A 25,183-nucleotide genomic window follows, 5' to 3' on the forward strand; every position below is an offset into this window, starting at 1 on the left:
CATTACTTATAGAATATGGGTTGTCTCTGACACCAGTATAGACAACGCACACATGTTTAACACACCTTGGAGTTGGTGACTTGGTTTGGGAGATAATCTTCATAGGTGATTTTAATTGTGCAATTAACTACATAATTGATTCCACCAAGCACTTCACGTATCCATTGATATCAAAGATTTTGGAAGTCAACACAGAATCTAATGCAGATCCATACTTTGTTAGATGTATGGTGGACATTTAAAGGGGATGAGCCAGGGTATAATTTATTTTATAGTGTGCACAAACAATATTCCCATATAGATATGGCCCTAGTTGCACAAAAGGTGATCTCCAGTCAGGTGTGGCTCCTCCGCTAAGGTGGAGGAGCATAGCCCCACTGCTCTCAAAGCAGGAAATAGGAAAAATAAAATGATAACATTATTATCATCAGTTTATCTTTGCAAGCTAAGGAGCCTGGGTTAGGACGTGGTGAGGCTAATTCCACAGGGAGAGGAGTGGTTCATGCACTTTAGATTGCATAATGGTTTGGCCGGTCGTCTTGAGCAGGCCTAACAGTCATGCACACTTAGCATGTTCTCCACATGGGCTTTAATACACATCCTGGGTGGAGAACTTGCCCAGGCTTCCAGTCCCCATTTCAGTGCAGATCAATCACAACCCTCAAGTGCAGCGCTGTGATTGGTTTAGGGGAGTCTGTGTGCTTCTGGGACTCGTCAGCAAACCAACGATGAAGCAGAGAAGAAGGCAGCCACGAGGAGGTAATTATTTTTTTAATATGTTTTGTCCCCCTTTGCCCCCTCACCCCCATTCTCTGCCAGCCATCACTGTCTCCAATACTCCAATGAAAATCTATCCTTAAATTACTTCTGATAATAATAATTTGTTATTAAACATAAATGATAATTTATTGATTGATGGGTGTGGGCACTGTACATTTCAGCACACCCTGCTCCTTGATGTTGAATACTGAATGTTATGCTTTTGATAATCAATATAGGCACAATGTTGATTAATACTATCTGGCATGCTCTTAACGCTTATATCAGACAAGTAATTATTAAGTTTGTAGTCAATTAGAATAGGTTGTCATGTAAGAAGGTAAAAAACATTTTTGCAGAGCTATTAGCTCTACAAAAGGTTCATACTAGATTAGTCGCCACCAAGGCATGGGGGAAAGGGACTTCTCTTTATGTGAGGCAGAGTTGTTAAGCCATATTAGTCGAACAGATAGTGAGAATACAACTGATATATTTAAAATCAATAATAGGCTGGATTATGAATATGGGGAGTTAAAATTACAAATTCATACATATAAAACTAAGGAAAACCAGAGGAAGACATCTATGACAAACATTAATGATAATGAGGGACATAAGGTCAAGCAAGTTATGGAACTGATTCGGCTGTTTAAGATGTACTATCAAGAAATATACAATAATGAACTGGCATGTTCTTTTCCCAATGATACTGATTATACCTGAACAAAGTCAACATAAATCATCTAGATAAAATGCAGATTAGTTTTCTGAATGGTGACTTTCCACTGGAAGATCTCAAGCAAGCAATTTTATCCTCACCATCTGGAAAAACGAAAAGTAATGACTGTATTCTGGCAGAATTTTACAAATCATTCATAGATCACCTTGCTCCCATTCCTTTTCAAAGGAATACTGGTTTAAATCACGGGCTGAATATATCCTACACCCGGAAATCTATCAGAATAGCATTTTCTTTTTTTAATGAAAACTGTAAGACAAAAGAGGATCATACCGGTGGATATCACTACTCAATTCCAGTTCTAAAATATATTCTCAAATATTAGCTAACTGCCTCTTCTCAGTTATCAGATTGCTTGTCTGTCTGCAACAGCATGGCTTCATATCCTACTGTGGTACTTTCCATTCACACAAACACAGTAATATCTCTATTTGATGCCACCAGCGTGCTAAACAAATGGGTTGGTATGATTCTCTTAGTAGGTTAACAAGCATTTGTTAGAGTTTAATGCCCGTTTTATGGGCCAATATGAGAAAGAGCAGTAAACAAATATTGTGTAATCTGGTTCAATGGCTTTACCAAAAAACTGGCACCAAGATCATACTCTACAGCGCTAATTCTGCTCTTTCCCAATCCTCTGAGGGACATGCCAGGGCTACCCAGTATGGCCTTTACTGTTTGCCATTTAACTACAGCTCTATCTGTACCAAAATACAGAACAACAAGAATATCACTCCTATTTAAATTAATGGGATGAAGATAAAATTCACTGCCTATCCAGACAATGTCATTTATTCTTCGGATGCCTAGCAGGCAACCTCATAGACTGAAGCGGAAGCATCTGATTTTGGCTAAGTATCAGTGTATAAATTAAGCACCAATAAAACACAGATGGCATTAAATGATACATTAGAGGGCAAAGATAAAAGGATCACTAACATCAATACATCTTTAGTAATCAAAATCTTTAGCTGCATGCGGCACATACTTCAGTTAAATTATAAGGAGTGAGAAAACAATATATTGTAAAGATGCATCAATGGTATAAGAACCTAGACGTCATGTTGGCCCATGCAATATTAATAAAATGACCATCAACCCAAAATGTTTATATCTGTTTAGAGCAGGGGTCTCCAACCTTTTGTATAGTGAGAGCTACTTCTGGTCAGTGAAAATCATCGTGAGCTACCAAACCCCAAGCAACTCGTGCATTTTTCCGAGAGACCTCCCACGCCCAGTTTCATTGCCATTAAGGTTAAAAAACCTATTTTCTTGAGAGCCCACTATAATGTGGTTTGAACGCAAGACTTAAAGTTCCCTAGAAACACTGAAAGGATTGACTTTGGATTTGTGTTGTGTTGTCAAACCACTTTACAAAATTTCACATTAATAGCTTCAAAATCAATACCTTTTAATAGCTGTCACTGAAATAATCATTGTAATGCAGCTAAATTAACAAACAAACAGGAAAAGCAATTCTACCTTCAGTGTGGAACTGTAGGATGTCCTCTAAGGCTGTGTAATCTGGTAGCCTGGCGGGGGCAGTTCCAAATCACTTAATCTCCCAGTGCCTAACAAAAAGTAATGTGCCATTTGTAACGTAACTGGTGCTCATGTAAAGCGCTATGATACCTTTGGTTCTAGTTTGCGCTATAAAACTGCACACAAAAAGAAAATGACACCGTTCCCCTTGAAAAGTACATTCCCCAGGGCCCAGCCTGAAGAACATCACTGCTGTTCAAGACAAGCTGGCATACTATTGCAGCCATACAGGAAGATGATGGGTACTGGGCAGCATGTGTGAGCCTTGGCTCCTGGCCAATAGGTGGGAATGTATTAAATAGGTAGGGTCATGACATGCCACATTACTGACATGTGGGCCGTACATTAAGAAGACTCACAGACACAACAGTGAGACAACAAAATAAAGCATACGCCACAATAGTGACACAACACAAGGCGTGAAAGAGGAGGCCACTGCTTGTCGAAATGGGAAAGAAAAGAGGCCTGGGCACCAAATAAGAAGTGCACGTCTGAGGCTTAATCCTATCCTGTGTGAAAAGTGTAGGTGTGTAAAAACATGAGATGGTGAGAAAAGGTTTTAGGACAGGCTCTACTACTGAACACACATGAGCAATCGAAGAATGCAACAATTGTCCCATGAGACTCACTTATCACAGTATATCTCATACTTTCGAGGTACACAACGTCATAATGGAATCATTGATCACTTATCAAATAATACCAAAAATGAGAACAGAAAAATTCTCTCTTAGTTTCCACAAATAACTAACTTACTAGAAACGCAGTGCAATATGTAATGATAATGCAGATGACACACTGCTCAAACGGTGGACATATACAAAAATGACACTGTGCAAAGGCCCACGTTGTTTGTAAGATGATCTGAAACAAATATGATAATTAGATAGTAAATTAAATAGTGCTACACACAAGGACACTTTCAGTTTTTATGGCTCTTTTTTTCCATTTCTTTTTTTTTTTCATTTAAGGTACAGGGAGATTAAGTGAATTGGCCAGAATCACAGGAAGTCGGAAAGTAGAAAGATGCATGTGCCCAGCCCAGAGAGCTTGGTCAACCCCTGCCACCAGAGCCCGACGGCGAGGGTGCACAGCTCTTCGGTGCCCTCCCAATGAACGACAGAAAGTCTGCCGCTATCAAAGCTCTTCCATTTCTGCCCAGTGCTCTGACGCCCATTTCAAGGAGCAGGGGGAATTGTTGAAGCAAGCGAGGGAGCGGAAGCACAGGATTAAAGGGTTGGTCGGACAATCATATATGTTCGTACAGCCAGCGTCTCATCCCCGGCCTGCACAAACACAAACATATCCCTTGGACAGGGTCTGTGACCTTGGATGCTCGGAGTGCAGGTGGGTGGATTACATAGGTTTGTGAGGCTGAAGAGGCAGGATTCAAACCTATATGTGTTGCTTTGCTAGTTTGCTGTATTACCCAGTCCCGGAATGTTGTGAAGATTATTAGAAGCAAACGCAGGGGGAAAGCCTTAGGTCATCGCTAACAGAGATTCGCTGTGGGGCTGGGCTCACCTGGGTAGGGTCGGCCTATAGCCCTGGATATCCAAGTACAGGCAAATAACCACAATGCATATGACTGTACAGATCTGCTAGCTAAGTTACCCGAATAGTGCAAACTGGTGTGTCTTAGCCACGGTACATCAGAGGACTTGGAAAGAAGATAACCAACCGCTTCTCTGTCCCTCAGTAAAAGACCCTGCATGCTGGACTGAGGCTTACACACGACGGCATGCACTATTGCAGGGTCTTTACCAGGCTTGGCCTTTAGTGTCGTATTTCCAGACCCCATGTGCGCCCATGGCTTATCTGCTGCTCTGGGATTTTATTTTATGCGTTTTTATATAGCGCAGACTTTACCCGAAGGTGTCAGAGCGCTTCATAATAGGAACAGAACTGATACATGAGAACATTACAAGTGAACAAATTACAAAAGCAAAAGTTACATTACATGAGATAACGCATTGGTGGTGAACAGAGACCCTCACAATAAAAAGAGAAAGCGTGCCGCCTTCTGTTGTGGAAGGACACGCATGGGGACTGCAGGTGGAGGGAGGGAGTATTTGGACCGGACTAACTGGGCACCTGCTGACATGGCCTGCATCCCGGCTGAGCCCTCCCGCTCCTATCCTCTTATAAAAGAAAAAAGTAGTTTTGCTTGGGAGATAAGGCGGGCTAGTGGCTAATTAGGTAACTGCGGAATTAAGTTGAAAGAATTCTGATCCAGGCTGTCCCCCTTGACCCCGTATCGTGTGATCCTCGGCAATATTCTTGCCATTAGCTCCCTCCCATATGTACGCCAGCCTTCCTGCTGCTCATTGGGCGTTCTCAAGCGGAAAAGAAAGCTGCAGGCCCAACACCTGAAATCACCAATGGCAGAATACAGAGCTGTACAGTATTTTTTATTCTTTTTGCAATGTTATATAGCACAAACTTGAGGGCGGAAGCCGCCTGCCGTTTTTTTTGCTGCCCGTCTTTTGAACACCGGCACTTTCACTTTAAGAAGGGAGACGCGAGAAGGCATCAGACTGCGGAGGGCGGGGGGGGGGGGCAGGGACACGGGAAAAACATGATTTGAGCTGCTGACATACCCGTGCAGGATCCCGCATTCTCCCTTCCACTGTGGATCGAGGGAAATTAGGTGGCAGGCTGTGCTGTTGAAAAAGGCAGATGGCGTGGGTCACAGCAGTTCTATACTGCTTGTGCAGCTTGCGCCACCGGCAGTCCACCATCTCTGCCCATCCACCTGCTCTGCCCTGCCCCGCCTGCTGCAGCTACGACGCACCCTTCCTTTGCAGCCCAAACAAGCCCAAACAACACTGAAGGGCTACTAAATTGAGCAGGAAGCAGTGCGAGCTACTCAGAGGGTCTCTGCGAGCTACCGGTAGCTCGCGATCGACCGGTTGGAGACACCTGGTTTAGAGCGATCCTAATATATTTTCCACATTCTTATTTCTGGAGACTGGATTTATTTGAGGGTATCAAAGAGCATAAAGAGCCATTCGATTGATACTGTTCTTTGTTAATAATTAACCTCTCCCATGCTCATGACGAGCTGAGCTCGTCATGATCCACGGGGCTCGTGTGCTCATGACGAGCTGAGCTCGTCATGCCCGTTAGAACGCTCACACGCGGGGATAATTCCTCTGCTGTGCTGAGCGTTCTAAGGAAACAGATGTGGCCAGCACACGAGCACCGAGGCTCATGACGAGCTGAGCTCGTCATGAGCACTGGGCCGCTGTGCGCGCCCCCCCCCCTCAGCACAGCGGGGGATAACCCCTGCAGTCAAAGGGTTAAATAAAGGTGTCACTAAATTACTGTATATTTTGCTTCAGGGTGTGGCGCTTGGGTGATATATTTCTAGGCATTCAGACCCCAAATACTTTAAAAGAGTAAAATGTAAGGTCATCTTGGAAGCTTATAAAATATGAACAGCGTGGTGCAAAAGTTATAAAATCACTTCAATTAATTCATACGCGTTATTTTAGAAACATTCTCCCTTTCCTTTGATCTTTCAAGATCCCACATTTTATAAGTGGCTTTAGAATGGTTTGATGAATGTTGATCAACTCTTTATAAATAATGTGTTATGTACATTGTAATGAATGTGGCTTCTCACCAATAAGCCACACCCAACCCCTGCACTCCCACCTGAGAGGCAAATATACCGCTGCACCTTTAAACAATATCACTTTTGAGCTTGTCTTATCACCCCTGGCACAGCAAGACTTCAAAACAAAACAAACAGCACCTTATGAAAATGGGTTTTATTTAACAAGATGCAAAGACTCTATCACTTTTAGAATAAGGCTTGGGGATTATTACCATATTCTATAAACAAAGGCTGTCTCAGATACCAAATGCATATGTAGCAAACTTATAATCTAAAGGCATTATTCAATAAGTGAGCAAACTATAATACTGATTAATAAACAAGCAATAACTGATATAAGATAAGATACACTGGACGTCCTGCAAGAGATCAGAAAGATATATATATATATACTCACAGAAAAGGATCACTTTGGATTTTCACCTCACACACCACAAAGAACACACCTCACAATGGCAATAGCCAAAAACACTCAAAACATCACCTGATGCATACACTGCCCACTTCTGGCTCGGGGGGGAGAGTCTTCACGCAGCCGGGGGATCAGAGCTCAGCAATCAGGGTTTGTTCACTCCGAGATAGACACGTCGGCCCTCGCTCGGATTTCAAACTCCCAATCTCTCAGCCTGCAACCCTCAGCTTTAAACACACAGGAAGATTTGCGAAAGACCTCCTCCCACCTCAAGAGGAATTTTATCAGAACTGGCCAAGCTCCAAGGCAAGCATCCCGTGGCAGTAAGGAGCTCTCTCGTCTCACGTCTCTTTCTCCATTCTCACTTCTTCCAGCCTCAATCTTGACGAAGCTCTAACAAGGCCTTCCAGAGTACACTAAACAAAAACAATCACTATAAAAACAGAAAGACCTTGAATGTGAACAACACAAAACAATTTACAAGCACCTCTGTGCACACAGAAGCAAGGCAGAGTCAGACAGCTAAAATATATGAAGCCATTTCAAAGCCAATAGTAAGAACCTATAATTCTCACCAATGCACAATACAATACACATTCCTGCACAACTACTTATAGCATCACATACTTTATCCCTCAATGTACAGCACCACGAACATTTGTGCACCACCGCCCACAACACTGCACTTCGAGACCAAAAAGTACATTCCACACCTCTCTCTCCCTCTCAAGACTTCAAATGCAGATCCCACACACTCTATTCTTGGCAAGACTGTTCCTCTCCATAACAGTTCCCACTAAAAGACAGCAAGATTACAGAACAGAAGAGAAGCAGGCATATGCAGGCCCATCCTACATTAAGAACAAAAGGAAGGGGTCCCGTGACCAAAGTAGGTAATTGCAAAATTATACCATTTGTATTCACACAATTTAAAGAAGGGAAAAAATATTTTTGAAAGCAAAAGAGAATTTAATTCAAGATTGCATATATCCTATTCAATGGATATCATATTCATTTTCAACATACTTGTTATCACAGTTTATATATAATATGTGTGCCCACATTCACAACAGGAAGGGGGTGGCGTGAGGGAAAGTGTAGGGGGTAGGATGTATGTGATCTGATTCATTCCGTGACAAGTCTTATTCAAGCTTCTAAGACAATGTACATGTGGTCCCTGAAACAGGGCCACAGTTAGTGGCTCAAAAAAGAGTCCAAATTATCAAATGATAAATATCGCCCTAACTCCGTTGTAGCCGTAAATGTCTGAATGGGGACCGGAGTTGGTCATAGGTGGTGTAGTCGTCAACGTTTCGACCCAATATAGGTAGGTTTCTTATCCTTACATACGGGTCTTCATCAGGACAAGCAGAGTTGTGGGTGGGCAACCTCCTGGGGAGCAATAGGAAAATCGAATTAGAAACACACCAATCCTGTGTTTTATTTCTTAGGAAGGTGGTACATGATGAATAAATAATCATTGGAGAAGGGGAGATAGCCGTGTTGTCTATCTCTGTGTAAATCCTATACATTAGATTGCTGAATATGGACTCACGCTCACCTTACACAAAGGGGCGATGGGGTTGGACTTGAAGATGATGATCTTGGTCCAAATTGTTGGTAGATAACTCTGCGATTTTAAAAAAGAGAAGAAAAGACTGCTGTTGTTACATGCAAATCTATTGTCAAGTCTGCTAGTACATTTAGGATCTAAGTTGAGGGTCTAATCTCCAAAAGAAATTTGAAGAGATGTACCCAGTCCTTTTAGCTGAATAACAGGGGGGCCGGTTGATCCATATCGCTATGGGCTCTAATGTCCTCTATATTTTTACCTGTAGACCCCTGTAGGGTATTTTCTAGTTGGTTGTGGAGGCAACTTGTTAGTGGTGAATACGTATTTGCAACCTGCATGGATGAAAGATAAGATATTTGATTGTTCAACAATTACCACTAAAGTAAGTATTATTGGTGTAGTGACAGTCCGGTTATGGGGGGCTTACCACTATCAACAGTATGTAAACTTCTATTTAGTATAGTATAGTAGACCTCACTCAGGCACAATTATTCCTTTGTTGAGCACCCTCGTGCTTGGGGTAGAGAACCTAAGTAAGACAAGAAACTCATAAGATAAATTTGTATTAGTCTTGCAGAGAAAAGGAGGCTATTTAATGCATCTATACTTGAAAATCACTATCATTACCAGGGGGAGGCAATAGATGGTTGTTAATCTACTTGACTTTCTTTACAAATTCAGCGATTCTCTATCGGAAATGCATACCGAATTGCACATTGTGAATTTCAAAACACAGCTTGGCAATCTGCCTGGAGGAGGGAGAGAAATCTTAAGTTACTGAAGTGCTGAAACGTCTCTAACTATGCATCTAGCATCAATAAGGAAACATTTGAACTGGCAACATTACCAATTAGGCTGCTCGAGAGATATGTATTACGGCAATCCTTAAGTCATCTTTATAGGATGGTGTCTTTATACCTAGAAGAAATGTTGTTTGGAAACGAGTCACCGATTTTTTACACCGTCTCCTAGAGGTCAAATAAACAAATTAAATTCGGGCTGTTGAGCGCGATTTCGTTGCCGTTCAAAAGGGGGGGCCAGGGAGTCGGGTTATCAAAGTTTACCTGATTAGGCGTACAGAGGTCAAACAATCCACCTGGTCCGTGCACCGCTGCTACCGTAAAAAATCTGTGACTCGTTTCCAAACAACTTCCATACCGCCAGGCAGTGGCAGGTAGGAACGCGTGAGATTCATTTTTAATATCATTTGGGTTCACCTGTATTCACTTCCCGTGATCCACGCGCCAACCACGGAACACTCTTAATATTTCTTCTAGGTATAAAGACACCATCCTATAAAGATGACTTAAGGATTGCCGTAATACATATCTCTCGAGCAGCCTAATTGGTAATGTTGCCAGTTCAAATGTTTCCTTATTGATGCTAGATGCATAGTTAGAGACGTTTCAGCACTTCAGTAACTTAAGATTTCTCTCCCTCCTCCAGGCAGATTGCCAAGCTGTGTTTTGAAATTCACAATGTGCAATTCGGTATGCATTTCCGATAGAGAATCGCTGAATTTGTAAAGAAAGTCAAGTAGATTAACAATCATCTATTGCCTCCCCCTGGTAATGATAGTGATTTTCAAGTATAGATGCATTAAATAGCCTCCTTTTCTCTGCAAGACTAATATAAATTTATCTTATGAGTTTCTTGTCTTACTTAGGTTCTCTACCCCAAGCACGAGGGTGCTCAACAAAGGAATAATTGTGCCTGAGTGAGGTCTACTATACTATACTAAATAGAAGTTTACATACTGTTGATGGTGGTAAGCCCCCCATAACCGGACTGTCACTACACCAATAATACTTACTTTAGTGGTAATTGTTGAACAATCAAATATCTTATCTTTCATCCATGCAGGTTGCAAATACGTATTCACCACTAACAAGTTGCCTCCACAACCAACTAGAAAATACCCTACAGGGGTCTACAGGTAAAAATATAGAGGACATTAGAGCCCATAGCGATATGGATCAACCGGCCCCCCTGTTATTCAGCTAAAAGGACTGGGTACATCTTCAAATTTCTTTTGGAGATTAGACCCTCAACTTAGATCCTAAATGTACTAGCAGACATGACAATAGATTTGCATGTAACAACAGCAGTCTTTTCTTCTCTTTTTTAAAATCGCAGAGTTATCTACCAACAATTTGGACCAAGATCATCATCTTCAAGTCCAACCCCATCGCCCCTTTGTGTAAGGTGAGCGTGAGTCCATATTCAGCAATCTAATGTATAGGATTTACACAGAGATAGACGACACGGCTATCTCCCCTTCTCCAATGATTATTTATTCATCATGTACCACCTTCCTAAGAAATAAAACACAGGATTGGTGTGTTTCTAATTCGATTTTCCTATTGCTCCCCAGGAGGTTGCCCACCCACAACTCTGCTTGTCCTGATGAAGACCCGTATGTAAGGATAAGAAACCTACCTATATTGGGTCGAAACGTTGACGACTACACCACCTATGACCAACTCCGGTCCCCATTCAGACATTTACGGCTACAACGGAGTTAGGGCGATATGTATCATTTGATAATTTGGACTCTTTTTTGAGCCACTAACTGTGGCCCTGTTTCAGGGACCACATGTACATTGTCTTAGAAGCTTGAATAAGACTTGTCACGGAATGAATCAGATCACATACATCCTACCCCCTACACTTTCCCTCACGCCACCCCCTTCCTGTTGTGAATGTGGGCACACATATTATATATAAACTGTGATAAAAAGTATGTTGAAAATGAATATGATATCCATTGAATAGGATATATGCAATCTTGAATTAAATTCTCTTTTGCTTTCAAAAAGATTTTTTCCCTTCTTTAAATTGTGTGAATACAAATGGTATAATTTTGCAATTACCTACTTTGGTCACGGGACCCCTTCCTTTTGTTCTAATTGTTACCCAGGTCCCTATTGACTATATTGGGTTCAACCCTGTTTTTTATACCATCCTACATTAAGGCTAGGGTAAAATAACACACTAAAATCAATTAAAATGGTGGTAGTTGGAGGTCATCATAGGGTGCCAGACTACAAAAGTGGCTATTTCACTACATACATTTTCAAGATTAAACATTTTCGGATCTTGAAAACAAGTTTGGCCTACTGTAAGAAAGTTTTTCTCAAAAACCTACAGATCTGGGATGATTTCTGACATAGTAAGAATGTAAATAGAAAAAATAGAAAGAAATGATTTGTTAGAACTTGCTTATGAGATAAAGACTAAAATCACCGCTCGTGAATTCTATGGTGTACTATCCGCTTTCTGAATGAATTGGTAGGCCTAGCAGATAGATTGTCCTCTAAGATTGAGATTGCTGTAAATTCATGCGAAATTGAGCAAGCATTTACAAAGGCTCTATGTTGATGTGCGTTAGACTCAAGTTTCAGCAATTTGAAATAGTTAGTGTCCTAATCCCAAGATAAGATATCCAAGTGGAAAGGCGAAGGGTGTTCAAAATGCCCACATTATCAGAGGGAGGATGCGGACATGCACATATTTGATAATTGCTCCAAGTTGTATGGTTACTGGCTAGAAATTGACAGATGGGCTGATCGTCGTTATGGAGTTTAATATCAATAATATTATGTTGGGTTTGGAGTTGAGCATTGCTCAGTGAAGTATGGGAATTATTTTCATAGCAATCGTAATTGCTCGACTTTGTACATCACGGAAATGGAAAAGTAAACACACACCATCATTGGGTAACTGGTAGATACTTATGTGTCACTTTCATGAAATCGAAGTTGCCTTACTAAAAGTTGCCATTCTAAAAGCCGAAGGGAAAAAGGGACAAAAAAAATGTTCTGAACTTTTATGGATGATTGGATTTTTTTTCTAGTGTGACTCCTGTTACAGATTTACTCTATTAGACTATGCGATTTAATCCAGTGCTTTTATGACATATTCGATGTATTCATCATGAACATATATGTCACTATTGCGTAACACTTTACAATGCTTAACCTTCCCAATAAATAATAAGTTTAACAAAAAGGATCTGTCAATGCGTGTGTGCCACCGAGAAACATAACTAGTTTACACCTGTCAGTGCATGGGTGTGTGCGCGTCTGTGCCTAACTTATTGTGCAACCCTCCTGCAGCACGTGCTCTGCCCCTTCAAAGCAGTAGATGGTTGTTGTAGTTTGCTAACAGTATTTGGTGACTAATATGTGAATAAGTGACGAGGCAAATACTTTAAGAGATTTAATATTTAGTTTTTTTTAATTTCAAATATTTTGTATTAAGATTTCCAGAAAATAAACAGCAAAGTACACAACAAGTAAAACAAAGTATAAAATCACAACAGAAGGAAAATAAACATATTTTCGGTCAAAGACATGCTTCTGATGGGATGTTTAAAATTAAAGTAAAGATAATTGGAGGTAAGTGGGACGGTAGAGTTAAGACTCAGGTCTTAAATTAAGGATTTTAATTTAGCGTGAGGAATATATTAAGTATGTCAATTCGAACCAATTATTCCAGTTGTGCAGAGGAACGTATTTCCAAATGTAGGTGTCAGTGGTATCGTAAGGGTTCTCTGGGTCCTAAGCAATCAGGAAGAAAGGTCCCAACTCCTGGTTTGTCGGTCAGATTCCTCAACCCCGGTGCCACTTCACCTGCTGCATTATTGATAGCTACACCTGTTACCATTTGAAATTCATTCTCTGGAAAGTTTATCAGAGTTATAGATACAGAGTGTGACAACCACACTTCCAGAGACAGTTTTACAGAAATAGCATCACAAGGAGGGAGAAAACAACCATTCAGTTTTACTTAAAAAGACGTGTAAAAAAGACGTTACTGAAAAAACAGCGTTACGTCTTTCGCTGATCGATTAATTAATTCGCCGGTGTGAAAATGTCCGTACCTCTGCTCTGTGTTTATGTCGTCCTGTTACTGCTGCGCTTCTGTTTACCACACATCACTCTATGTAACAAGCTCGGTTTCTGGAACAAGTTAAATCTCGCAGCAGACTACTCGCTTTCATCTCGCTTCTGTCACAATATTCACTCAGACGAAACTCCAGCTATCCTTTCAGCCACCTCCCTCTTTTTCTTAACTCTTTCGTGCCCAACATTTCTCTCATTGACTTTTCATACCTTAATTTGTGCAGTTCTTGAATGCCATTGTTTACTTCCTTCAAACAACTTCCTCTTGGCTTGCTCCCCGCTGGCATAAAAACAGAATACTTAAAGCAAGTGTCAAGAACAACTATGACTGAATATCTGATTACCAGACCTCAGTAACATAACCAAACCCACATTTCATAGCCTACGCTATTCATCCCTATCTTGACAAGTAATAAAACGAGCGCCACCTGCCTCTAGAGTTTGAGAGTTGGTTTCCGTGAGTCCCTTGCGTCAAATTCACCATCAGCAACGATTTACAAAAATAATTTCTATAAACGCTGTCTGTACCTGTGCAGAATAATTTTGTGTCTGTCACTTGACATTTGCATGGGTAGCATTTCCTTGAATATTTAGTTTTTTTTGTAATCAAAGTGTGATAAAAAAGGAGGGATTGCTGTTATTACAAACACTGCGATTATCAAAATCACAGGGTTTATGAATGAAAATGTGCTTTTTAATGTGTAGTAACCCGGGCCATATTATCAAAAAAAGGGCGATACATTATCGCTGCTTTTATCGGCAGGAAACTGCCGCTAAAGCGGCAATAATGGGCTTGATAATATGCCCTTGTGAATTGCCGTAGAAGCCCAGGTAAACACCAGAACCTGGGCTTCTATGGGAATTCACAAGGGCATATTATCAAGTCCATTATCGCCACTTTAGCGGCAGTTTCCTGACGATAAAAGCGGCGATAATGTATCGCCCTTTCTTGATAATATGGCCCCCTGTTTTACAATTCAGAAAAGCCTTTCCAAATCACTCAGGGGCATATTCTCAAGCAGGGCATTAAAAATGATCGCCCTTTTAGCGGCAAAAAACTACTGCTAAAGCGGCTATAATGGGCTTGATAATATGGCCTTGTTGAATTACAATAGAAACCCATGTTCTGGTGTGAACATGGGCTTCTATTGCAATTCTCCAGGGCATATTATCAAGCCCATTTTCGCCGTTTTAGCAGCAGTTTTCTGCCGCTAAAACGGCGATAATTTTAACGCCCTGCTTGATAATATGCCCCAAAATGAGCTTTGCAGCTCACTCCGGCGGGAGTGTGAAATGATATGTATCAATGATTTGTGTCACAAATTACCGACACAAAACATTGAAAAGTTACGAGTACTCAAAGTAAGTGGTAGACGATTCACAAACATATGCCGTCCCTGTTGAGTAACTTTCAATTTGTAAATTGTGTGATGGACCTCGGTGGGAGCAGGCAGGGGAGAAAGGAACCACTAAGTGCTAGAAGAGTTCTTCCCATATGCAAAACTTTTCATTTTTTTAAATGTTCCGATAAAGAACACAAGCTGCTTTAAAAAATGTTTTGCGTGTGATCATTACTTGCAACATGTCTGCTTGCAAATTGCACCCAAAAGGCCAACTTTAAGGGTCAGGCACTGCTTAAAAAAAATAAAATTAAAAAAAAGACACTCTGTGAATCCAAAAGGGGTGGTCGAAGCCTATTGTTTCGCACAGGACTCCATCCCTGCATTCGCATCCAAACATTAGGAATTACAAAAGGTCTCTTGCCTCATAAATATTAATGAGACTGGAGTTTTGTAACTGCCTGTGAAATGGCATTTTGCAATGCAGTCAAATTGTAAACAAGTTACAGCACAAAATGAAGGTATGGGTCATAAGGCAGTTTGCGTGCAAAAAATGCACACCACATATTAAAAGAAAAGGCCCAATTCACTCAAGGGAATTTTCAAAATGGGTGAGTTATACCTTGCCATGAACGTAAATTACATCTGTTTAACTAATTTGCAAGCATGCCCTGTGGACACATGCATACCTTATTGCTGTCAGGCACGTGGGCAGAGTGCGCATACATAGAATCAGGAAACCACAAAAAATGCTGAATTATGTTTTGATTTATTTTTCATTTAACTTACATTGTCCCATCACCTGTCTTTATTTCCTAAAGAACATCTGAGAAAACTGTGAAAATGCGTGTCTTTTCTACAGTTTTGGCAGGCAGCACTAATTACTGAATATTTTGGGTGGGATTTGGATTTTAGGAAAATCTCACTTAGGCACGCGTGTTACCCCTACTAAGTTAAGACTAAGGGGCTGATTACGATGGCGGGTGGATTTACGCCCGCTGGCCACTGTATCGGAAAAGGGACCGCCTGGCAATCTGTCAGCGGTCCTGACATAAGCATTATATGTGACCGTCACCATTGAGGTTGCAATGCCTATATTTTGTGTTGCGGCGTGTGTTGCTGGCTGCAGCACAAGCCGCAAGACAAATAGGGGACACTACACGTATTCCTGCACTACGTTGTAGGCACCATGCGGTGCCTACCACAGGTCCCATGTCTAGGGTGCAGGGGGAAAGGGGGGACTGCTACTGGCCCTCAAAGTCCCTATCTGCCTGCCTTTTTCATGGCAGGTTATCCACCATGAAAAGGCGGATGGAAAGGGACATTGTAATCCCTACGCCAGTGACTGGCAGGCACCGCCACCATTGCAGTGAATACAGTTCCATCCAAAGCACTGGAGGGCTCGAAGAGCCCGTCTGATGTGTATGGGTCGGGTTTTCTGACTGTCAACACACCACTGGCCATCCTAATGTCACGAGCAAATTACGCTGGTGACTTTAGCTGCTGACTTATTTTAAATAACACTATTTGCACACTTTTATAAGTATTTTAACTTCGCCTCGCACATACCTAATTTCCCTGATTCTCTCCCGTTGTTTGGGCCACATCATTAGCATTCTGCACTACTCACTGGTCCACCCCAGGTTTTCCCGTTTGCATGGAGGGAGACAGCGGAAACAGTTGAAGGGCACTTCCGGGCTACGTCGAAGGTCAGCTGTTCAGCTGCTCACTTTCACTACAAAACGACATGCCTAACATGACATGCAGCGGACGCGCCAGAGGCGCGCCGAAGGCACGCCCAAGGCAAGCCCATCTGCGCCCGTCCATGCCCAGCCGTTGCCAGGAGCCAGGACCCTTGCATTTCCTGGAGTCAAGTAGGAAATCAAACAGAAATGTACATATTCTAGTCAGGATATCCTTGATATCAGATGAGGCATGCTTCTATCTGTCCCTTTCACCAACATGACCCATCTAGGGCACTCCCGGTTATGGAGGGGACCTTCACATGTATGTCTTGCCAGTTGCAAGGCATAATACCGGAATATAAGTACAGTGATACAAGGGTTTCTGACTGCGGCAAAGGGAATAGCCCCCCTTATTCTAAAATTACCCAAATTACCCTGGAGAACCCTGTGAGCAATCCTACTCACTGTTGGGAGGGTTTTCTAAGCAATGTTAGATCCCTGCCAAAGCATGCAGTAGAGGTTTGGGGCCTACTCTCCTCCAAGCACCCGGACACAGGTTTCCCGACGGAAACCTGGCTCAAACCTAGCTCCACCCCCACCATTGCAGTGGCATTCCCGGAGGGCTACCGCATCCAAAGGCTGGACAGACAGGCCAAAGGGGATGGAGGGATAGTAATTATCCATAAAGATGTCATTGAAGTCTCTATACTCGAACAACGGTTCAACAATAATATCGAAATCTTTAGGATGGACCTCCTATCCCAATATAGTTGGAAAGGAGCTCTTGTTTATCGGCCTCCTGACCCTCTTTCTGACTTCTCGCTCCAACTTACGGAATTAATAGCCCCGCATGTCATATCCACCAAGAATTTCTTACTTCTGGGACATTTTAATGTACACAGTGAGTGCTCCACCAATCAAGACGCCTCTGTGCTCCTGACAGACCAAGCCACCTTAGAACTTGATAAGAGTAATGACTGCCCCACAAATATAGTTGGACATACATTAGATCTTATCCTCACCAACTCTCCCAATCTGAACTGCGAACCTCCTTGCCCACTTACATGAACGGACCATGTACTAATTGACCTCGATATCATAGGCCCTAGGATGCAAGATGCCCCCCTGTGTGCCCACGCCACCTTCGCAGACAATAGCACAAAATCACCCAGAACCTATTTCAGGACACTATTCCAACTTCTTGGAACCTGGAGTCTGATAATCTAAAGGAATGTCTGGCTCGATACAATTCACTATAAAAACAGCCACTGATCATCTAGCCCCTCTGAATCTATACCCAAGACTGCCCAGGCGGCCCCAGATAGCCTGGTTTTTGCATGGCCTTCAGACGGAAAAACTGGGGTGTAAGACTCTGGAAAGACGCTGGTGCAGCTCCCACGATGGCCAGGATAAAGAGAGATATAAGATTGGCCTGACTCGATACCACAAAAATATAAATACCAGCTCGTAGAGCTCATATCGCACTACAGCTCAATCAGGCAGGGAATGCCCTTAAAGTCTTATACCAAGTCCTTGAATCTTTTTCTAACCCAAAGGTGAGTGACAATGAGGAGGTTCCCTCTCAAGCACTCTGTGACAGAATCACAACACACTTCACACAGAAAATGTTGCTGAACTATGATAAAATTATTGCAGCCGGGAATCCGGAGCAGGTTCTGTCGCCCTGCTGCACCTCCACCATAACTATGGCACAGTTGTTGGAAAATTTCCCTCCTATTACTAATGATGAGGTTGAATCATTGTTATTTACAGTAAAATCAGGCTCCCCGTTGGATATTATTCCAGCCAAAATTTCAAAACTATGTTTTCCAAACAACTTTCACCGCATATTTACTAAATTCCTAATCTCTCTTTGAGAGAGGGACATCTCCCGGCTGAATGGAAGGCGGCACAAGTTATTCCTATCCACAAGAATATCAAGGCCCCAATGAATGATTTATCCAATTTCCATCCTATTTCGCTTCTTCCCTTGAGTCCTGAGTAAGATACATGGAAAAATACTTCAACAAACACCTATCTGACCATGACGAATCCACTGGATGCCTCAATACTTCACAATCTGGGTTTAGGCCCAGGCCAGCACTGAGTCGGCCTTGATTGCTGTTACAGATAAAATCAGGCAGTCCCTAAACAGAGGACAAGCAGTACTTCTCATACTGCTGGATTTTACAGCTGCTTTCGACATTGTCTCCCACCCGATCCTACTCAGTAGACTCAAAGAAATCAGACTCCAAGGATAGGCGCTCAGGTAGATGACGAGTTTTCTCTCTCTCCGTACTTAGACTATCAACCTAGGTCCCTTTGGATCAAAGACAATGGGACTGACTAAGTGGGTACCTCAGGTCTCTTCTCTCAGTCCCACTTTATTCAACATTTACGTGGCCCCCCTAGCGGATGTACTCAGAACATTAGGCTTCATACCAATCCCATATGCCGACAACACTCAGCTTTTATTCTCATTTAACAAATCCACCCTCAATGCCCAGTCTTCCTTCTTGGAAGGTATGAGAGCCATAGCAAACTGGATGAGGAACAATTTCCTCCAGATAAATGCAGGGAAGGCCAAGATTATGTTGTTTGGAGATGCCCCAATGCTGTGGTCTCCAGATTGGTGTCCGACAGAGCTAGGCGAGCCTCCAGAGCCTAAAACTGTAGTCAAGAACCTCTGCATACGCCTAGACCAGGGTTGACCATGAAAGAGCAAATTGCAACCACCGCTGGCTCCTGCTTTTATATACTTGGCTTATTACGGCAAGTCTTCTCCTTCCTCCCGATATTCACATGGAAAACTCTCATTTAGGCATTAGTACTAAGCCGCCTGGACTATTGCTAATGCTCTTCTGGTCTCAGCTAATGAGGTCTCGCTGAGCAGATTACAGGTGGTCCAAAACACTGCTGCACGCCTCGTTATGAACGCACCCTCTAGAACTGCCTCCCTTCCCCTCCTTCAACAACTTCATTGGCTCCCATTACACAAACAAATCAAATTTCAAATCGGTTGTATTGTACACAAGGCTTGAATGGCAAATGGCCCAGCTATCTTGCAATCAAATTCAACCTTTACATACCTTTCAGGTCACTCCTTTCAGGAACCAAGTCTTTGCTTCTCGTACCTCAGTTCAGGAAAGCGCGACTGGGTGGGAAAGCTTTCTGTCACCTTGCCCCTCTTTTCTGGAACCAACTTTCTATTCATCTGCGGCAATGCTCTGATCACCTCCAATTCAGAAGGCTCCTTAAAATTGTATTATTTTAACATGTCTCTCCTCACGGCCTGCTGCAGCACCTCCACAGAGTAGAGAAACCCCTTTGGGGGTGATTCAGGCGCTTTATAAATAAATAAATAATGTGATGGGCAGATATATTTCTTAGGATGGCGGTGAGACCGCCACCGACAGGCTGTCGGTGGCGGTCACACCGCCCTCCTAATCAGGCCCTAAGTAAGTGCTGATTTGTTTGTATAGAATCCTCTAATCACTCTTTTGACACAGGAATGCTGTATGATGTCACTGAAGTTGAATATTACTCATCCGCAGAGGATGTACTCCTTGTTGAAACTGAATTACAGAGAAGCCTGTGTTTATGAATTGGCACTCCTCAAAATAATGTCTGTCCAATTCTAAAAACGTATACCAATATTTAGGCCCTAATTCCGAATCGGTGAAAAAATGTTGACCTTTACTCATCCTCACTTTGAGCTGCAATCCTAAAAGTTGGGAAGTATTTTAAGCCACCCAGTAATTGCCAGGTGCATCAAATACCTCACCTTTCATTACATTTTGGCAGATCAAACTTGTCACAATTTTAAACAGGAAAAGTGTATGATATTTACTGTCCTCTGTGTATTTTGGTGGGTTAAGCACTAAGATCCCCTTATTGTTCTTCAAAAACTCAGGATTGGTGAAACTTCTCACACCTGATAAATGGCATGCCCCACAGTATTGTCATTTTCCCCACATTTATTTTTGGAATTCTATAATCAGTTCAACTTCTATCATATTCAGAGGCATTTCTGATGGTGTAAATTGTAGTAGTGTAACTTTATACATATATAAGTACTTTGCAAAACTACACTTACAATGTAAAATTATTTTTCTTCTTCTCTTGCATCCTTCCTATATTGGGTATGTTCGCCCCTCTAGTTACACTGGGGCCTATTTACAAGCCCGTTTGAGTCACCTTTCTACCACACAACGTCGTACATGGGCGATGCAAACCCTAAGTGAGATTTATGAAGCCACACAAGTCCACTTTACATGGCCCCTAGTGGCTTATTGAATCTTGAATAAATTATCGCAGATCAAATCACTGCTTTGCCTTACTCTGCACAAGGGAGACATTCTATAGGTGTCGTGTGGGTGGTCCCACAGAGCTCATGTGGGTTTTGACACATTCCCAGATTTAGCAGGAACTGGGAAACCTGGGAATGCATCAAAAATATGTGCCTTCCCAGTAGAGGTGTAATCACAAGAAATGTCTTTGTTTCTCTTGCTACTTCCTCTTTCTATGTGTGCTGCATTCACATAGAAAGAGAAATATACATCGCAGGACTATTTTGTGCAGGAAAGTGTTCCTCCCTGCACGAAAGCAATCCTGCAGGCAACATAGGCACCCATGCACCATGGTGCAATTGCGCCTGCATTGGTACTAGACTGCCAAAAGGGTGCCAATGCAGGGGAAAAGACAGGAATGGGTCATATTTTCTTAAATATGGAACATTCCTGCCATTTCTCTGTCAAGCAGTGTAGCTCAGCAAGGTGACTTATTGCGCTGTACTGTGTGACATGTTCATAAATCTGCCCCATAGTGTATAAGGATGCACTCATACCTTTGAAAGATGTTAATCTCTGACCATATGCACAGTGGGATGTCTTTACCATCAATGCCTTTACCATGCAGGTAAGTATCATGCAGTTAAGTATTTGTACCTTTACCACACATGCCTTTACCATGCAGGTAAGCATATATATTTTTTTAAATAGAATAAGTAATATGTTATTTAACAAATTGAGGTTTAGTTGTTAGTAGTGGTAAAGGTGGTCTAGAGTAGTTTTAGGGGTTACGGGTGGGTAGTGGTAAAAGGAGCTATAAGTAATTTTAGGGTTTAACGGTTTATAGAAGTAAAGGGAGGTAAGGCTAATTTTAGGGTTTTGTGGTGATACTGGTAAAGGGAGGAAAGTGTAATTTTAGGGCTTGTGGTGGATAGTGGTAAAGGGAGGTGAGGATACTTTTAGAGTTTTTGCTATGAATAGTGGTAAAAGAAGGTAAGGGTAATTTTAGGGCTTGGGGTGAGTAGTAGAAATGGGAAGTAAGAGTACATTTAGGGTTTTAGTGAGGACAGTGATAAGCGGAGGTAAGGGTAATTTAGAGTTGGGCCGTGGTAAAGGGAAGAAAGGGAAATTTTGGGACTTAGGGGAAAAGGGAAGTTTGGGTATTTTTAGGGGTTTGGGTTGGACAGTGGAAAAGGGAACTAAGAGTATTTTTAGGGTTTAAGGTTGGGCAGTAGTAAAGAGAGGCAAGGTTAATTTTAGGATTTGGGTAGTGACAAAGGGAAGTAAGGTTAATTTTGAGGTATAGTTGTTTGCAGTGGTAAAAGGAGGAAAGGGTAATCTTAAGGCTAATGGATGGGTAGTGGTAAAGAGACGCAAGGTTAATTTTGGGGGTTTTGGAGTGGGTACTGGTAAAGGGAGGCTGGGATAAATTTAAATACATGGGAGGTTTTGGGCAAAAAAGTAATACAAATAAAAAAAAGCACTGGCGTTGCCAATAGGTTTCGCATTTGGAAAGTTGGAGCTATTGGTTTTGTAAATGACATTTTATATTTATATATCGTTATTGGCATTGACAATAACAATACATAAATATAAAATGTCATTTACAAAACCAATAGCTCCAACTTTCCAAATGTGAAACCTATTGGCAACGCCAGTGCTTGTTAGAACAGGCGGTGCTGAGCACCGGCAGGACCCGGCCCGCAAGACTATGCAAATGCTATGTCTGCTCTGTCTCTTAACTACAGGTCAAACATTCTTCGTCGTTGACATCTGAGTCAGGACTCGGCTATCACTACTTCTCTCACCTGTGAAGGATTTGTACACCTTGAGCGCTCTCATTGTTTAATAAGGTGAGAATGTGAGGCTCTTTTTTCCTTGTACGCATTTATTTTACACTATGATATAGCGCCTAGCACCCAAAGGTATGAATGAGAGAGCTTTACAAAGAACACCGGCGAAGCAAAAGCCATACAGATAACAACGTAACATACATTAGATGGTCAATGCAAGAACTGTAGAATTGGTAATAATTACAACATAGCGAATCAGATAAGGGGTACCAGGAAAGAGGACAATGAGTAATTGAATAACGTTAAGAATGAGAGATAATAATGGATAGGAGAGAGTAAGGCAAATGAGGAGGGGGATAGACAAGGAGGACCATAAGGAATTACTAAAGTTAGTGTGGGCATAGCACAAAGCAAATTTGGCTGTTCTCTTGGGCTTTTACAATTGATAGTAAACATGCACTACGTTTTCTGTCACTTTGCGCCATGCCACCCCAACCCCCATGCCAAAATCTACCCTTCAAATTCTGTCTGTGTTGTTGTTAGGAGAGCTTCATAACGACTCCGAAGATACCATGAAATGGTAACACAGGTTTCACAATGTAATCAATCCATGGCAAAGGCTTCTTTCAAAAGAGTACATCCGGCGGCCTTATACAAAATATAATTGCATAAAAAAGTGAAATGCATCGATATTCAATTAAGCATGGGCGGAAAATCTGTTCCGCTCGCGGATTTTGCGGATTTTCGGTAAATTCGCAATCCGCGAACTCCCGCGAATCTACCGAAAATCCGCAAATCCGCGAGCGGCGGATTTTTCCGGGGGCAAAAGTTCAAGCCTGCCCTGTTGTAACTATTTTAGGATGGCGCCGGCAAGCTGCCAGCGCCATCCTAAAATAGTTACTAAGTTAGCTTCAACAGGAAGCTCTAATAGATAAAATAAAGCAGGTGCTCGCAACTGCTTTATTTTATCTATTAGAGCTTCCTGTTGAAGCTAATTTAGTAAGTATTTTAGGATGGCGCTGGCAGCTTGCCGGCGCCATCCTAAAATATTTACAAATGCCCTTCCTGTGACCCTTCCTGTGGAGCTTTTTCTCTTCATCTGCTGAACTGATCTTTCTCTGACCTTTTATGCACACAAGAGGCATGTGAACTCGCATGGAAGCCCCGCACGTTTGGCCCCGCGCACACACTCGCGGTTTGCAACGTCTTCCCGCCATTCACCCACTATGATGGACAGCTCACTCAAGGGACCCCTGCGCCCTTCGGGGCGATTGCATAGTAACACACACATGGTCGCTCGAACTAGTTGATGCTCAAATTCAGTGACTTATTCATTAGCCCAAAAACAATCATGAGCGTCTTCGAGGCTGGACAGGTGTGCCTCTTCCCAAATCTACCATGGAAAGTCAGCTGTGATGCTGGGTAGAGGCCTTTGCATCCTTGACTTTCATGAGCGCAATCCCCGTGCTGTTCCTGTGACCAGGAGCTTCTTTCTCTTCATATTATTGTGTTTGCACGGGTTGCTGCAAGTTCGCACGCGTTTTGTACAATTTCGCAATTTGCGAAATTGTACAAAACCCTCGCGAACTTGCAGAAACCCGTGCGAACATAAAAAAAAAATCCGCAAATTCGCGAGAATTCGCGGATTTTGCGGATTGCGAGTTCGCAAATCCGCAAAATCCGCGAACGCGAGATCCGCAAAATTCGCCCATGCTTATATTCAATTAAACAAATATCACAATATTATTAATAACGACATTTTAACTATTCAACATTCTTTATTTAATGACCAAATATGACCCAGGGAAAAAATAGGTCCTAACCTATTTATGAAAGTGATGGTGTCTAAAAGAGATGAGCTGAAAATGTTGTATTTCAATACTTAAAACTGTTAAATATTAAACCGGGTGCTTCGCTGATCTGTAGCTGTATGCGGGCACCGCTGTGTGTACCTGACACGTCACCGTCTTTCAGCATTCCCAAGCCCTGCTCCTCCGCCTGAAAAACTATCACTAATCCTGTTTTCGTCAAATACGTGGAAATAACTGCTCTGGAAACGTGATAGTGCAGCAAAGTGGCGAGCTCTCATGACTTACAAATTATCTTTCTAAAAAAGCAGTGTCTAAAAAAATTCACAGGACTTTGTAAAGATGCAAGTTTTTATTTAAAAATTACGTCGTTCTATTGCTGCCTTCTGCATGTGGGAGTTAATGCCTGTGTGCGAAAGCGCAATGCGCTTGGAGAGTGTATGCTGGCAAATGGCCGGAGGGAAGCCGGATGGGGGCGGGAGAGCCTGGTGAGGGGGCGGGAATGCGAGCGAGGGGAGGAGAAGTGTGGCAGGCGGATTAGGGAGATGCGCGGAGGGAAGCCGGATGGGGCGGGAGAGCCTGGTGGGGGGGCGGGAATGCGAGCGAGGGGAGGAGAAGTGTGGCAGGCGGATTAGGGAGGTGCGCGTGCTTGTGGGGTCACGTGACCCGCTTTTGTGGTCACGTGACTCACATGCACTGTGGAAAAACCGCAGT

At 42.4% G+C, this 25,183-nt stretch overlaps 1 protein-coding gene across 3 annotated transcripts in view; it reads right to left on the reverse strand.

Annotated features, from left to right (window-relative positions):
* Window positions 1–25,183, reverse strand: part of LOC147683298 (thiamine transporter 2-like) — a 422,353-nt gene that overhangs the window by 343,068 nt on the left and 54,102 nt on the right. The window contains exon 1 of one of the 3 annotated variants that reach the window (XM_086943746.1): window positions 13,533–13,747. The exons of 1 other annotated variant lie outside the window; for it this stretch is intronic. The gene's annotated coding sequence lies outside the window, so the exon portion shown is untranslated. Of the gene's footprint in view, window positions 1–13,532; window positions 13,748–25,183 lie in introns of those variants that run through there. One more of the 3 variants, XM_086943744.1, reaches the window with a different exon arrangement.

The sequence above is a fragment of the Lissotriton vulgaris genome, chromosome 11 (assembly GCF_964263255.1).
Source record: "Lissotriton vulgaris chromosome 11, aLisVul1.2, whole genome shotgun sequence".
NCBI lineage: Eukaryota > Metazoa > Chordata > Amphibia > Caudata > Salamandridae > Lissotriton > Lissotriton vulgaris.